This window comes from Cryptomeria japonica, chromosome 1 (genome assembly GCF_030272615.1).
Source record: "Cryptomeria japonica chromosome 1, Sugi_1.0, whole genome shotgun sequence".
Classification (NCBI taxonomy): domain Eukaryota; kingdom Viridiplantae; phylum Streptophyta; class Pinopsida; order Cupressales; family Cupressaceae; genus Cryptomeria; species Cryptomeria japonica.
Genome location: NC_081405.1, coordinates 274,017,187 through 274,035,662, shown reverse-complemented (window position 1 = coordinate 274,035,662; position 18,476 = coordinate 274,017,187).

Below are 18,476 nucleotides of genomic sequence, written 5' to 3'. Positions count from 1 at the left end.
CTTTAGACCTGCACAAAAAGAGAATAGTTAGTAAAAATCGAACCTATGGTGGGCTTCTACAAGCCTAAGAAATTTTTTTTTTTGGTTACAGGGTATTTTTTACAATGTTTTGTTACAATAGCGCTACTCTATGTTTAAGAAGAAGCGCTATTTAACACAAACGCACTAATATAAAGACAACAACACTAAAAGAAAAATTTGACAGCTAATGCAAAAGCGCCAAAATAATTTCAAAAGCACTAAAACAAGTTCAAAAGCGCTAAAACAATGTTAATAGCGCCAAACTTGGTATAATAGTGCCATTGTAAGAACAATAGCACTAGAATAACAAGTTGCAATAGCGCTACAATGTGATCAAAAGTGCTAAAGCACGACCTGTGTGTCAATTTCAACATTCAAACATGTTAGTTGGTTTTATTAAAAAAAAAAATTGGTGTTTGGATTCACGTCGGGTTCACTGAATGATGCTCTACGAAAAGGACAAGATTAGGATAAAGAAACACCTGAACAAAAAACAACAAGAAGTTGATTGTTAGATGTTAGAAAATCATAAATTAAAAACTATCCTAAGCAAGCATATCTAGAAAGACACTACTAAGCAAAAAGAAAGCTTAAGGAATCTACAAAAAATAGCTAAGCTCTTCCAAATGCTCTCTACCATGCTGGTTGTTTCTCCTTCCTTGTTCCTCTCCTCTCCAAGTTCCAAAATAGTGTAGCTCTCAGCAACTTTTTGCACTATGGATGCTTATGGAGATTCAAGATTAAAGTATTTGCTCTAAATATGAATGAAAAGCTAATACTAAATGCTATAGATACTAAGATATTTTTTTTTAAACCAACATGACAATTATATGAGTTTATTACGCTAAAATGCTCTCTAAAATTCACTATAGATTAAATGCATGCAAGTTTTCAGGATCTAGATTATGAAGAAATGGGCTCTATTTATAGGAAAAATGGAGCAACGGATGGTTGAGATTGAGCAATCTCAACAAGGGTCAGGATTGAATGATTTGAGATCTATGTGAGGGATTTCAACCCAATCGCTAGTTGACAAGTGTTAATGTGAGATAGGTTGAGAGGAGAGGGAATAAGCATTAAATACTTGACATGACCCGAGAGTTAACTTGGGAGTTAAGATCAAGGTTAGGTGAATGGATAAAGTCTTTATTCAAAGAATAAAGCTTTTATCCAATGGATAAATTCTTGTGCAAAGGCAAAAGGAATAACCATGGTCAAAGCAATAAATGCTTGAGGAGACACATGAGTGCAAGTTGAAATAACCATAAATGGTTATGTAAGAGCCATTAATGGTCATGTAAGAGCCATTAGTGGTTTTGGAAGACTTTTGAGGTTAAATTGTTGAACACACAAAGCATTAAATGTTTTTCAAAGACTTTGAAGTCTTTGAGAAGTGACTCCAAGTTGCTTAGGAATGTGACAATAATTAGGGGATGGATTAGGCTAATTAGGAAGGGTTAGAAGAATCTAGAAGGGGGTTTAAAAATTCATTTATTTCAATAAATATGTGCAAGTTGCATTTGTAGGAAAATGCAAGTGGGGGGGGGAATAAATGATTTAAATAAATGTTTTATTTAAATTATTTAAAAGAGAAAAAGGGTTAAATGAAATAACTATGATTTATTCATTTAATTGATTGTTAATTTGGTTGAATGAATTAATTAAAATAAATTAAATAATTTATTTAATTAATAGGAGAATGTTTGAAGATGAATTAATTAAATGTTAATTTAATTAATTGACGACTTAGTGAATTTTTAATCAAATAAATAACAAATATTCATATAATTAAACTAGACAAATTTATGTGACTACATTTGCCCCTCTTTGACATGGTGCGGTTTATCATGTCGTTTCAAAGAAAGAAAAATAGGTGTGAAGAAATTCCCCATAAAATGTAGATTTAATGGGTGGTATGCCCCCTCGAGAGATGGGCCAAAAAATTTCAAAAAATTGGGCGATCTCTCAAAAAAGAGTGAAAATTGGCAAGGTGATAGAAGAGAAGTTAGCAACTCAGATGAAAAATAGAAGAAATCGGAGGTAAAATGGAGAAATGGGAGGCTTGGGAAGTTCATGGGGACCATGGTGGTCAGCGGGGGAAAGTTACGGTGACGACGAAGGGTTTAAATGGAGAGAAAGGGGTGAAAACAGGATCATTTGTTACCGCGACCAGTGTGAAACCAGAGCTCTGATAGTGACATTTTTAGAGAAGCGAGCAGCAGTCAGGATGTCGGTACCTATTGCAGAGTACCGTTTTGAGCGAGTCTGACGATTCCAATGGCCAGATGACTACGGATTAGCTGTACGCAAATTTGAAATTTTACGCATTTTTGTCATGTTTTTTGCTGAGTCCAAGTTGAGTGAGGACAATAACATTGAAACTATGTTTTGGCGGTTTTGTCTAATTAACTAGCGCTTTTGTGCTGCAATGGTGCTATTGTACTTTTGTGCCGCAATGGCACTATTGTGCTATTGTTTGAGCACTATTGAAAATATTAGCGCTAGTGTGTGCATGTTTAAGCGCTATTGTTTGTTTAGCGCTATTGAAGGGTCAATTGAGCGCTTTTGTCTTTAAGTAGCACTATTGCATAGGTCTTGTAATGCTTTTGCAATTTTAGCGCTTTTGTAGGGTTGATTAAGTGCTTTTGTTAGGGGTTTAGCGCTATTGTGAGGGTTTTAGCGCTATTGTTTAGGAAGTAGTGCTTTTGTTGAGGAAAATAGATGTCCTAGTGTGTGTGAACAAAAAAATCTCCCGATGTCAATAATGGATGGATAGGGATGTGAAGTGAGACTTATTTTGAACCATAGCAGCCTTGATGAGACTTAGGTCATTAGGCTAAATGCTTGTTTTGAAGTCTAGGTTTACCACGATTACTTACCTGTTGAGATCCAAAGATACTTGATCAAAGTATCTGTTGATAGTCTAGGTTTAAACTTAAGAAAGTTTTAAAACAGAACAACTGATGATGATTGATTGATGCCCATGTGCAGGAGGATCTACATGTGTTACAGTTATGCGAGAGACATCTAGCGACACAGGGGTTACGGGATTGGCTGATAGAGGCCGAGATTGATTGCATTGCAGCGACTGGACTGTACGATGTGATGCATATGCCCGTGATTTGGATGAATCACGGTTTGATTACAGCTTTAGCAGAGCACTGACATAGTGAGACATGCACATTTCACCTTGCATAGGGGGAGATGATAGTGACATTGGAGGATGTGTGGCGTATCCTTCATATTCCCATTCAGGGTGAGCTAGTCACATATGATAGAGCATGGCGGACTCTAGCAGTGCAACAATTCGTTGATGAGGACGTGTTCATTGATGATGGCTCCATAGCTTGGGAGGACATCGCGGCGTTGTACGAGCCATTGCTCACAATTTTATAGGGGATCGTGGGAGGGCTACTGTGTCTTGATAGGCGCTCGAATGGTCTGGCCATTGGATGGGGATAGGTTATAGAGTAGATGATGATGAAGGGGACTCAATTTTCCTGGGGACTATGTGTGTTAGCGCACATGTATCAGGAGCTACATGAGGTAGCATACCATGGGAGAGGCTCATTAGTAGTAGGAGTGACACTGCTACACATTTGGGCATGGGAGCACTTACTAGTGACTCAACGAGTGAGTCTTAGATTACGAGCTGTTGATCAGCCTTATATGTTCATGTATAGTGGCATGATGAGTCAGCCCCACCTGGGGAAGTTAGAGTGGTGGCGGCGGGCGTTGGATGATCTTGATGCGGTCATCTGGGGACCTTATCTAAAGTGTTAGCCCTAGGAGGATGATGTAGAGGCCTTGCCGTATGTATTTATGACCCGATTCTTGATTGGGTGGACATTCTACGATGTGGAGAGATAGGTGCTAGGTAGGGTTCTGAGGCAGTTTGGACGGCAGCAGGGACTGCCGAGGGGATCAGGAGAGTACGCCAGAGTGGTGCGAGAGAGATATGCATGGGGGCCAGTACTTCCATATGATCAAGCATTGGCGGAGTTCCAAATGCTTCAAGCAAGGCCATGGGATATACAACCGAGGGTGGTGGATGTTGGGGTGTCATATGAGTATACACAGTATATGGTAGCTCATCCGATTCTGCGGATATCCGATCAAGCAGAGTTGATTCCTACTTTTGAGGATGAGAGGGGACGGAGATAGAGGAGGGGAGGAGGTTGAGGACCGATAGTAGGTGGAGGAGGGAGAGGAGATGGTGGAGGTGGTGGAGGAGGAGGAGGAGATGGTGGAGGTGGTGGAGGTGGCGGATTAGGTGGCTTAGGTGGTCAGGTCCAGCGGAGAGGGAGAAGCGGATTTCTACTATGGATATCTTAGGGGCCATTGGCGCCAGGTAGAGTCATATTAGGTGGCTGAGGTATGGAGAGGGAGATACCGATTGATAGAGGGGAGCGACGAACGGGAGAGGCACCTATGGAGATAGGGGAGGGAGAGACTAGAGAGGGAGCTACAGGTGAGGCACCTATGGAGATATTTGGGAGCGGCTAATAGTACTTTTGGAGTCTCGACTTATAGCAGCTGAGACACGGGCGGAGGATTTGGAGGTGGAGGTTGTAGCTAGAGATGTGTAGGTAAAGGATTTGGAGGCAGAGGTTGCAACTAGGGATGTGTAGCTATTTGCATGAGAGTCATAGATAATGAATGCAATGTAAATGAATCCTAGAATGAGCATAATAAGACACTTAATAAAGGATGAATGAATGCACTTTTTAACTAATGAATAGATAAAGAAATGGGTGCAACAGTAAATGATAAAGGATAATAAAGGATGATGACATGATAATTGATAACTGACACTAAATGAATGCATAGTAAATGGTTAATACAATCAGGTATAATTGATTTATATGAATGAATCTAAATATCTCGATTATGCAATGATGAGATGATATAAATTTGTAATAAATGATAAGCAACTAAAATGATACGAAATGTACTTGATGCAAAATGCAACTAAATGTAATGATGATGATATGACCATGAAGAATGCAAGGTTGTTTAGACTTTGCATGATGCATTGATGATGTATCAAAGTACTCAGTCGCAATTGTATCCAAGACCAGCTTAATTTGCACATACCTGCTCATTTTAACTTTGTTCACATTTGCAGACAAATCCTACATATGAATGAGTGAATGGATGGGCGATATGCAATGGAATGCAATATATATATGGGTGGGATGAAATGACAATCCATAGTACTCTATTTTTCATCATTGCACTTTAACATGTTGGAAGAAAATACAAGCATCTTGACATAATGATTCAAGATGACCTGAGTATTCCTTTCATGAATTTTGATATAGTAAGTTAAAACAAACAACTTGATATAATGGGTCAAGTTGACCAGAGTATTGCTTGCGGAATAGACAAGGATCATCTCCATTCATGCATGACTTGGATCATCCTCCTTGATCTTGAGTTGATCATATCCTAAGATAAGTTCATACCTTAATAAGAGACAAAAACCTTTATCCAAATTGGATGACGTAGGAAGAACTAAACAAGGAGCATTGTTCTTGCAAACAAAATAGTATATACATAAAGAATAAAGAATATGGATCCTTGCTAATGGGTCATCCTCATATGGTCAAGGTATACGCTGTAGTTAGCAAGCCGTAGTGATCTATGACTACATTTTGCATAAGATTATGTAGCTTAGTGAACTTCCCACGTAAACACCATTAGTACATGCCCCAATACTTCATCAGAACAATCTGTAGAAGATACACAAACAATGTTGTAGGAACCTAATATATATAAACGAATGAATTACTCACAAATAAATGAAGTATTTGATAGCTTAACACAGAATTTTGTTGTCAAAGAAAATGTCATTTTGTCTTTGTTTTGGTAAGGAAGGATGCATCGTTGTTGAAGACAGTTTTGAGTGTTGATGTTGATTGTTTGGTCAATTTTGGAGAAGTGATCATCATGCGAGTATTTTTTCAATATTTGTTTGGTATCTGCTCATATGAGTATGTACAATGTGTGGCCATGTTTTTGTTTTATTGTTGATGTTTTCTGATGTTTTTAGATTTTGTGACCGTTTTGAATGTTTTTGGTATTTTGTGAGACAGTTTTCAAATGTTTTTTGGATTTTGTGAGATAGTTTTGAATGAAGAACTTAATGAATCAAAAACAATGTAGAATCCACTTCCATCAATAGGTTAAGGGCATTGCCCCCAATTTAGACATGACTATGAAAAAGTGGGATGCAAGAGGCATGAAGTACTTTCTTGATTGCAGATTAATAACAAGCCATGGTTTGGACGGATGGATGTGTGTATGTAGTGAATGTGATCGCAACAAGCTTGAAAGACAATGGAGCCATAGCCTTTACGAGTGGCACTTGTTTGCCAGGTTTTCACCATCGTACTTACCCAAGGTGCCATCGGAGTGGTTGTTCACCATTTGGATGCATGATTTTTCTTTACTTTTTGGATGTTTTTGTATTTTCTTCAGGACATTTATCTGAATGTTTTTGGATTGATTTTCTGGTATGTAGGGGAGCTTGATTCTTTGTGCAGCTTATGTATAAAACCATTTGAGGTGCATGCTATTGACCAGATCTGCTAGTGGTTCTCCTTCTAAAGTAGCCAACTGATATGCCCTGGACCCATATACAACAGTGATAATATATGGACCCAGCCAATTTTATTCAAACTTTCCTTGATGTTCTTGGTTGGGTTGGTTACAGGGATTTTCTCGAAGAACAAGATCATCTACCTCGAACGTACAAGGTCTAACTCGATGATTATATCTTCTTCTCATGCGCTGCTGATAGGCCTTGAGGTGATTGTATGCAACTTGTTGTTTTTCATCAAGTAGCTCTAAGTCTTGGAGACGGGATACTCTGTATGCTTCATCATTGATGAGATTGTGCAAGGAAACCTGTAGTGATGGTATCTCGACCTCAATAGGTAAAATAGCTTCTGCACCATATACCAATGAGTAGGGAGTTGCACCTGTAAGGGTTCGAATGTTAGTTTGATACGCCCATAGTGTTGGATTCAATTGAACATGCCAATCACGACCGGCATCATTGACTATCTTCTTTAGGATCCTCAATATGTTCTTATTTGATGCTTCAACCTGACCATTGCCTTGTGGGTAATAGGGAGTGGAAAAGTGGTATTGGATGTGAAATTTCTAACAAAGTTCACGGACATCCTGATTTTTGAAAGGAAGACCGTTATCTGTGATGATGGACATGGGTACACCATACCGGCATATGACGTAATTGAGGATGAATGAGGCAATCTGCTTGCCGGTAACCTGGGTAACTAGAACAACTTCGATCCACTTTGTGAAATATTTGGTGGTGGTAGTAATGAATGTATGGCCATTAGATGAAGATGAATGAATTTTACCCACAAGGTCAAGACCCCATTGACAAAAAGGCCATGGTGTTGTGATTGGTTGCAATTCTTGTGCCGGTGCATGTATCAGGTCTCGATGAACTTGGCATTTCTTGCACTTTCTGCCAAAGTAGTAGGAGTCTATTTTCATAGATGGCTAGTAGTATCCAGTGCGTAGGAGTTTCTTGGCGAGTGACGGACCGCTTGCATGGGTTCCACAAATTCCTTCATGTACCTCTTCCAAGGCCTTTGTTATCTCATCTTGTTCCGAACATCGAATGAGAGTACCATCAAGACTACATCGGTATACAGTTTCAGCAATAATGGTATATCGAGCGGTTTGGCAAATGAAGGTTTTATGTTGGTTATTCGATTGGTTAGGAGGAAGTGTGTGATTGTGGAGGTAGGTGTAGAACTCACCATACCATGGGGATTCGGAACCGATAAGGTGACATATCATCTCGGATTTGGGGATATCATAAGCGGGAATCCAAAGTTGTTCTACCAAGAACTCATAGCATGTTGAATTCTGTGGAAGATCTAGGAGAGATGCGATGGTAGCCATAGCGTCAGCAACTCGATTCTGATCTCTTGGTATCTTCTCAAAGGTGATAGTAGTAAATGATGCCTTTAATTTTTCCACCATTTTCTTGTATGGCATGAGCTTGTCATCCTTGGTCTGATATTCATTTGTTGCTTATCGAATGACTAGTTGGGAGTCGCCATATACTTGTAGCTCTTTTAATTTCCATTGTACGCCCAGCCTGAGTCCTGTGATCAAGGCCTCATACTCTACTATGTTATTTGTGCTTGGAAATGTGAGCTTGTAAGATTTTGGGATGTTGTCACCTTGAGGTATGATAAACAGAATGCCTACCCCCGAGCCATGCCTTGTGTACGAACCATCAAAGTATAGTTTCCATGGTTGTGCTGTTGTGATCATGAATATCTCTTCGTCTGGGAAATTGGAAATGAGGGGATGATTGCCTATGAGTGGTGCCTCGGCCAACTGATTTGCAATGACTTATCCTTTGATAGCCTTATAGTGCACATACTCAATGTCAAATTCACTGAGAATCATCACCCATTTGGCCAAGCGGCCTATCAATGCTGCTTTGTTGAGTAAGTATTTGAGTGGATCAATCTTTGCCATGAGCTAAACTTTGTGTGTCAATAGATAGTGCCTCAATTTAGTGGTTGCCAAGATTACTGCTAGGCAAGCTCGCTCAATAGATGTGTAATTGAGTTCATAGCCAACAAGTGTGTGAGAGATATAGTAAACAACACACTCTTTCCCTTCTGCATTATGTTGTGCCAATAGTACACCCTATGATGTACTTGTTGCTAAGATATAGAGTAACAGGGGTCTACTTGGATCTAGTGGGATCAGCAATGGTGTATTCATGAGATAGTCTTTAAGCATTTGGAATGCTTGCTGGCATCTGGTATCCCACTGAAAGCGGATGTTCTTGTATAGCAGGTGTGTGAATGGGTGACACTTATCTGCGAGTTGTGCAATGAATATTCAGATGGATTGTAGCCGTCCTTGTAATGTCTTTAGCTGACTAATGTTCTTTGGTGGTGGCATGTCCATGATTGCTTTGACCTTTGCTGGATCAACCTCAATACCTTTGCTAGAGACAATGTATCCAAGAAGTTTCCTTGAGGTTACTCCAAAGACACATTTCTTTGGGTTGAGTTGAACATGATATTGTTCCAGTCTATCAAAGATTTTATCTAATATGTTGAGATGACCTTCTCTGGTGAGTGATTTTGCTAGTAAGTCATCAACATAATCTTCCATCATAGTATGCATCATGTCATGGAAGATGGTGGTCATTTCTCGTTGATAGGTCGCTCCTGCATTCTTGAGACTGAAAGGCATTACATTCTAGCAGTATGTGCCCCATGGACATGTGAAGGCTATCTTATGTTGATCCTCTGGTGTGATCTTTATCTGATTGTATCCGAAAGAACCATCCATGAGTGAAAGCATGGCGTCAACTACTGTTAAGTCTACTATGATGTTGATGTTTGGTAGGGGAAAGTCATCCTTAGGACATGCCTTTTTTAGATCTCTGAAGTCAGTACAAATATGGATGCCCCCATTTGTTTTGCCAATAGGAACAATATTGGAGATCTAATTTGCATAATCAATTGGTCTAATGAAACCAACATCTAGGAGTTTCTTGAGTTTTGCTTTGACTAGTACTGCAATCTGAGGATGCATCTTACGAAGATTTTTCTTGATAGGTTAGGCTCCTTCTACTATGGTGAGGTGATGCATGACTAGATCAGGATCAAGCCCAGGCATGTCTACATATGACCATGCAAAGTTGATCTGATGCTTTTGAAAGAGGTCTACAAATTTAGGTTGTTCCTCTGGAGTTAGAAGAGATGCCAGGTGTATGTGGTAAGGATTTTTAGGAGTCCCCAAGTTGTACTCTTTTGTTTCCTCGATAAGAATTGTTGATCATTCCCGTTGTGTGCTACAGGGAAGGATGTCAAACCTTTCATCCTCAGGCACCTCAGAGAGGTTTTCACCATTGGATATGCTCTTTCTTTTTACTTTTGTTGGATCAAACAGTGCCATGGTGTGGTTTTCACTGGAAGATCCATGTTTTATTGTTATATTTTTGTAGCTAAAAGGTTTGACATCCACCCCAAAGTATGCTGCACTATTAAGTTCTATGGTGAATCCAGCTTTGTGATCCCCGCTTGGTATGTTATCCCATAGTTCCAAAAAGTCATTGATTGTCTCATCATTTTGGAAAAGGTCAAGACATGGGGGATTAGGTTGGTTCCATTCAATGAGTTCAGGATGGATAATGGGCATTACTTCATCGATTAGGTTAAGTTAGTTAGATGTGTCAGTGATGGTTAAGATGTTATGGTGAAGGTTGTTGGTTATACTCTCCCTGTCAGAATCAGGCATAGGATGTTACATATGGTCTGTGGAAGAAGTTTCCAGCTGAGGAACCCAATAGGTCTTTATTTGTGCTTCTCTATAAAGAAGGATGTCTTTGCGAGGTGGAGGTATTGATGTGTCTTCCTCATCTGAAGCATTAAGCTGGATGGAATCAAATTCCCATTCATGAGAGTCAGTCTCTGAATCACTTTCCAGCATTCGATTACTATACCATACTCGGATGTCCTTTGTGTTAAACATTGCAGGTGTGATCGGTTGATGTACCTTTGAAGATGAAATGATCCGAGCTGCGAGAAGGATTATGGGGATCAATGAATCCGATACAGGGAGTATCGGTAGTGTTGACTTTGCTGCTTCTACTAGAACTGCTAGTGTCATAGATACTACTATGGGTTCTGATATAGTCGCTGCTGCTAATGGTGCTATTGATGTTATTTTTGCTGCTAATGGGATTGATGGTTTAATTTGTGGGATGATTGGCATTGTAGATGGTTGTGTTGGGATTTTGAGCCTCGGTGGGGGAGTTGCGATGGTGTTTGATGCTGCTTTGATAATAAAAGGTGTCTTCTTTGCAATAGGCTGACATAGTGGTTTGCTGGGTTTTCCTTTGAATCTAAGTTTAGGAAAGATCTCCTTTTCAAAGGTTAGGCTTGTATTATCCTTGGGTTTTAATTCCGGTAGCAGTGGTTCATGTCTTCCTTGTTTGCAAGGTCCCAAAGCACTCTAACCATCATAACCCATTCTTCTCATAATGAGGAGGCCTTTGCCATACTGATCCATGGGAAGTTTAGCTTGCGGCATATCACTAGTAATGGGATCTTTATAGATCCCTTCCGCTAAGTCCAGATCTGAGATGTGTTACAGACTTAAATACCTAGTAATGAGAGGATTCACTCATAAACTAGTTTTAACCTGCGCAGATATGTCTCTTAGGATGAGTTTATCCTAGATGTAGAAACAATCTAGAAGTGATGTGATATGTTTGATTCAAGCAATATCCAAAAGAGAACTTAGGATAAGAACCTCTTAATTTTTTGAGAGTTGAAGATGAAGTGATGATGTGTGAATGAGATAATGGATGAAATGTTTTAACTTCAATAAAAGACTTGTGTCACAAATGGAACAAATTCTACCTCTTCCCTTTCAGGCATTGGTGGCATTTCTCGAGCTACGTTGTATGTGATACAAATGTTTGGGAAGAAGCTGGGATTGATCTTGCCTCCTTGGTTTTTGTGATAACTCAAAGCTCTATATTGCATAAAAGCTCTGCGGTTTAATGATTCTGAATCAAATTCGTTTGATTTGCCTTGAAGGTAGAGATGCATGTGATGTAGAAAATCTCTATGATAGACAAAGATTTGTCTATTTAGATAGAATAATTTTTGGCTTTTGATCAAAGCCTTTGAGCTCAATGGTCTTCTTTTCAAGTTGATGTTTTGATGAAGATTCTTCTTTCTTAAGATGTGAAGAATGGTCATATAGTTTGAAACTTTGCTTTGTTTTTTATCTTTTGGTTGTTTTGAAAAATGTTTGGTTAGATGAATACTTGTTTTGATTTTTTGATTTTATGATGTTTCTTTGACAAGAAAACAAAGCAAGCACACAAACACAAGAATGTTTCTTTAAAGGCACAAATGAGTATGGGTCTAGATCAACCCAATCCTTGGACTTTTTATGACCCTTTCTTTGAAGTGTATTTTAGGTGTTTTTCTTTCCAAAGCCTGAAGTCGGCTCAATTTGTACTTGGTCTTTGACTAAAATGAAAACACTTCAAACACTTTGTATCCCTAAGGTCAAATGGCCAGTTGCGATAAATTCAACCCCCATCTTGATATTTCTTCGACTTTGGTACTACATACCTTATGAATCCCGCCATGGTAGGTAAGGATGTGATATACTAAGTCTTGCACGAGCATAACAAATAGATGATCCCTATGATGGGGGAGTCACCACTTTCATCAAGCCACAAGTGAATTTTCAAAAAGCTATGTTTCTACTCAAGGAAATATGTATGGTGAGTATCTTGGGAGCAAGACCATATATGCTCTTGCACTGAATTATATCACAAATATCCTCAATGAATAGAATGGGTGGGCCACTACTTAAAGGTGTTTAGTCATTTTCGATGTCTTTGGACATAAGTTCATTCTGTAGTGACTCACTTAAGAGCCTTGTAACTTGTGGTGGGGCCCATTTGTCCTTTCGGCAAGTTACACTATAGGAACAACTATACCCAAGGCTATAGATTTCGCTCTCACCTGATTTCTATAGCCGCTCGATGGATTTACCACGTGAGGTCATTCCCAAGAGTGATGTGTCTCTTGGTAGGATTCTCTTAAAAAGATAAAAATTTGAGTGTTGCTAACACTTTTCTCTTGCATCTAGGACCACGAAAGCCAAGGGAGAGGATAGTCTGTGTTAGAAGTAGGACCACTCGACAAACTCTTTTGCACAAGTGTGCCAAACACAAAATGCACTTGTTCTTTTTAACTTGTCATCACAATGTGTTTTAACTATTTGGAGATGTTGCTCCAACAATCATGGTGTTCTTTTTAACTTTAAATGCAAAGGTTCGAGTAAACTAGAACTTTGAAAATCCTGGTCAACTTAATTTTAAGCACATATGCATGAAGGAAAATCGGTTTGCAAAAAATTGAAATAAGTTGATTGTGAATTTTATATGCACCAAAATGGAAGTGTGGATTGTGAATCCTTAGTTTGATGCAAGAAAGAAATTTGTCTTGTCTTGTTTTAAGCACCAAATAAAGTGAGCATAACTTGCAAGAAAACAAATTTGTTTTGTTCAATTTTAAAGCACTAAAAACAAATGATCCTAACTTGCAAGGAAATGGAAGACTGTTTCTGTCCAAATTTAAAGCACCAAAAACAAATTTATCCTAACTTGCAAGAAAAGGGAAAATTGTTTTTTTTGTTCAACTTTAAAGCACCAAAAACAATTTTTTTGATTTTTAAGGAAGTTATCTTTAGACTTGCACAAAAAGAGAATAGTTAGTAAAAACTGAACCTATGGTGGGCTTCTACAAGCCTAAGAAATTTTACTTTTTTGGTTACAGGGTATTTTTTACAACATTCTATTACAATAACACTACTCTGTGTTTAAGCAGAAGCGCCATTTAACACAAACGCGCTAATATAAAGACAACAGCGCTGAAAGAAAAATTTGACAGCAAATGCAAAAGCACCAGAACAATTTCAAAAGTGCTAAAACAAGTTCAAAAGTTCTAAAACAATGTTAATAGCGCCAAACTTGGTACAATAGCGCTATTGTAAGAACAATAGTACTAGAATAACAAGTTGCAATAGCGCTACAACACGATCAAAAGCGCTAAAGCGTGACCTGTGTGTCAATTTCAACATTCAAACATGTTAGTTGGTTTTATTAAAAAAAAATTTGGGTGCCTGAATTCACGTCAGGTTCACCAAATGATGCTCTGTGAAAAGGACAAGGTTAGGATATACAAACACCTGAACAAGAAACAACAAGAAGTTGATTGTTAGATGTCAAAAAATCATAAATTAAAAACTATCCTAAGCAAACATATCAAGAAAGACACTACTAAGCAAAAAGAAAGCTTAAGGAATCTACAAAAAGCATCTAAGCTCCTCCAAATGCTCTCTACCATGCTGGTAGTTTCTCCTTCCTTGTTCCTCTCCTCTCCAAGTTCCAAAATAGTGTAGCTCTCAGCAACTTTTTGCACTATGGATGCTTATGGAGATTCAAGATTAAAGTATTTGCTCTAAATATGAATGAAAAGCTAATACTAAATGCTATAGATACTAAGATGATTTTTTTTAAACCAAAAAGACAATTATATGAGTTTATTATGCTAAAATGCTCTCTAAAATTCACTATAGATTAAATGCATGCAAGTTTTCAGGATTTGGTTTATGAAGAAATGGGCTCTATTTATAGGAAAAATGGAGCAATGGATGGTTGAGATTGAACAATCTCAACATGGGTCAGGATTGAATGATTTGAGATCCATGTGAGGGCTTTAAACCCAATCCCTGGTTGACAAGTGTCAATGTGAGATAGGTTGAGAGGAGACGGAATAAGCATTAAATGCTTGACATGACTTGATAGTTAACTTGGGAGTTAAGGTCAAGGTTGGGTGAATGGTTAAATTCTTTATTCAAAGAATAAAGCTTTTATCCAATGGATAAATTCTTGTGCAAAGGCAAAAGGGATAACCATGGTCAAAGCAATAAATGCTTGAGGAGACACATGAGTGCAAGTTGAAATAACCATAAATGGTTATGTAAGAGTCATTAATGGTCATGTAAGAGCCATTAGTGGTTTTGGAAGACTTTGGAGGTTAAATTGTTGAACACACAAAGCATTAAATGTTTTTCAAAGACTTTGAAGTCTTTGAGAAGTGACTCCAATTTGCTTAGGAATGTGATAGTAATTAGGGGATGGATTAGGCTGATTAGGAAGGGTTAGAAGAATCTAGAAGGGGGTTTAAAAAATTCATTTCTTTCAATAAATGTGTGCAAGTTGCATTTGTAGGAAAATGCAAGTTGGTGTGGAATAAATGATTTAAATAAATGTTTTATTTAATTTATTTAAAAGAGGAAAAGGGTTAAATGAAATAACTACGATTTATTCATTTAATTGATTGTGAATTTGGTTGAATGAATTAATTAAAATAAACTGAATAAGTTATTTAATTAATAGGAGAATGTTTGAAGATGAATTAATTAAATGTTAATTTAATTAACTGATGGCTTAGTGGATTTTTAATCAAATAAATAGCAAATATTCATTTAATTAAACTGGACAGATTTATGTGACTACAATTATAACTACTCATAAGATGATCCACTCTATCCATAGACTAGAAAGAAAGTAAGAATGACCCTCAAACTTGACATTTTAAATCGTATTATAGGGATTCATGGAAATTTCCTCCTAGAGGTTCTTAAAAAAATTGGATTTAAAGGTAGATTCTCGATGATGAAAATTGAGTGTGTTTCCTCTCCCATGCGTTTTATTTTGATCAATGGCTCTCCCAAAGGCTAATTCTCTTTTGGAAGAGGGCTTTGAGAAGGTGATCCTTTGTCACCTTATTTGTTCATAATTATTGTTGAAGTTATTGGAAGAAATATCACGAAGTATAGAGATTTGAGACTTCTCAAGGTAGTCAAAGTTGCTTCCCACTTACCTCCCCTCACCCATTAGTAGTTCATGGATAATTCAATTATTATCTTCGTCAAAGCCTATATTTTTGAAGCTGAAGGGTGGAAAGAGATCCTAGACAACTATTCTCTCATATGTGGTAAACACATCAATTACAAAAAATGCAAAATTTATTTCTTTAATATCCATCCCACTTTACAAACTAAAATCACTAAGATCCTTTATTGCAGTGCTACCCTACTCCTTAATTCTTACTTGGGTCTTCTCCTTTCCACGAAATGTCCCTCCAATAACTTCTGGAACAACCTTATTGAAAGCTTCCAAAATAAACTTTCTAGTTGGAAGGGTAAATTATTTAGTCAGATTGGCAAAGTTTAGCTCTTAAAATCTTGCCTTCACAATGTTCTTGTGTATTTTTTCTCTCTTTAAAATGTATGGAGTTATTGTTGACAAAATTGAAAAAAATTAGAGGATTGTTTTATGGAATAAATTAAAGAAACATCTCAAATTTCCTTGGTTGGATAGGATAGAGTGTGCAAGCACAAAAAATATGGTGCACTGGGGATACGCAGAATTAGACTATTTAATAGGACCCTCCTATCAAAAAATGAATGATAGCTTGTAGAAAGTGAAAAAGATTGGGTTAAAATTATAAGCAGAAGTATCTCAATAATTCCTTGTCTACTAACATTATTTATGATACTGGCCTGCCTTCTAGATCTCCTATATGGAACAATATATTGAAATAAAAAATATTTGGAAAAAAGGGGACAAAAGGATTGAATTGGAGATGTGAGAAATACTAGATTTTAGGATGATGTTTGGTAAAAATATCTGTCCCTTTCTACCAACAACCATTTTAATTCTATCAAATATTTCTTGATTTAAAATAATAGGATCTTGATGCATAACTATATCATGTGGCAAGGCAATCACTTGAGTTGGATTAACTTTAGAGAACAAATTAAAGCGGATAAATATATACACATGCTTGATCTTAGGAAGATAGAGGATGAAGAAGATCTTCTGCAAAACTATCTTGGTAAGTGTTATTTATTCTCCTAAAATAGAAAGGATGTGTGGATTTGGAGACACCAACATGCAGGGTTTTTTTTGTTCAAATCTACTTATTGGTTGCTAGAGGATTTTGGATAGGTGAATTTTAACTAGAATAATGTATGGATTGCTAATCTTATTCCAAATATCAACTGGTTTTGGTAGGTCATTTATCATAGTAAAATTTTCACCATTGATAATCTGAGTAAAAGGGATTTCATATCCCTGAACAAATGCTCCCTTTACCTTATGAATTCTGAAAGCATAAACCATATCTTCCTACATTGTCCTTTTTCTAGTGAAGTGTGGTTTGTTACCTTGTCATCTCACATGAGAATCTTCATAGAGAAATGAAGGTTTTGCACTTACATATACCTTGTTATTCAAAGTCTTTAGTTTCAAGTTCCTCCTTTTGTGGTGTGGAACATTTGGAAGGAAAGAAACAACATAATTTGAAGGATGAATCAAGAAACAACTATACACTCTTCTAGGTGATGAAGAAGAAAATCAAAGAAAACTTGATTGATGCTTCTTTTGATCTTTCTCAAAGATTATTCCCAAATTTTAGGAGCTAATAATTAAATATACATGGCGGATTAACCAAAATATAATTAAGATTAATTGGATCAAGTTGAATTAAATAAAGGAGAGAAAATGGAAACCTCCAGTGGAAGAATGGATAAAATGCAATTTTGGTGGTTTTTTTTAGGGAAATATGACGTTATCTGGAGCAGAGGATGTTTTAAGATATAGTAGAGGAATCATTTTTGAAGGGTACAACATGAACTTAGGCATATGTTTTAATAATAGAGTAGAAGCTTATGCTGCTTGGCAAGGCCTAAAGAGACTTAAGGAGAAGAACTATGAGAAAATTATCCTTGAGGGGGATTTAATACTTATTTTGGATTTCATTAATGATAAAGCTAAATTCCCATGGAAAAAAAGAAGTGGAATGGAGGACAACAAGTACTTTCTTAGAAGCTTCCTCCAATCCAAATTCCAGCTTCTGTTTAAGGAAGGACACATGGTAGCGAATGAAATGGAAAATTTAGGCCTCAAAAATATGGATTGGACCTTCTTTTATTTTCCTCAATATCCTTCTATACTCAAAGAAATTATTTCTCTCAAAAGAGGAGAACCATCTCAATAGGATGAGTTTACTCAACCTAGGGCTTCATGACTATGTTTACCATGTTCATCATGAGAAAGAAAAAATAAAGGTTTTGGAAAGATTATAATCTTTCCAAGTATTGAATTCAAATTTGGTTGAAGTATGTTATGATGATGTGGATTCTTGATAGGGGTTATGGCTAGATGTTATTAATGGCATTTGTTTGGCACATGTGGATTTATTACCATAAAAGGTATGATTTTTTTGAATTAGCCTCATTATGATATCGCCATCATAGCAATTAGTTGTGATAGGATTTGTAGGGATGGTGACACCTTGTAAATATATTTTTGAAAGGATGGATATTTATGGTTTGGCAATTTCACATGTGTGATCTTTCATTAATTTAAAAGAACTTTTTGCCCTCTATAACCTTATTTGCATCATTATTATCTCCTTTTTGTTTCGTAAAATTATTGGTGGGCCTATTCTATTTGTTGTCTTTTTCTCTCTTTTGACTATTACTATGATTATGAAAGCGATGGGGGGTGCTTTGGAACATTTTGAGCCTAGGGATTCTAACAAATTGAGAAAAAATAAGGTTTTGTGTGACCTATTTGAGAAAGTTGGGATGACCCCTGTAGACGTATAAAAATGACCATATTCCTAAATGAATATTTTATGTTCATTTCTCTATTTGATTAAATCTAATTTGATTAAATTATCCCCATTCTTCTATTTAATTAAATAAATTATTCAATTTATTTAAATTAAATTCACTATACCATTTAATGAATAAATCATTTTATTCAATTAAAT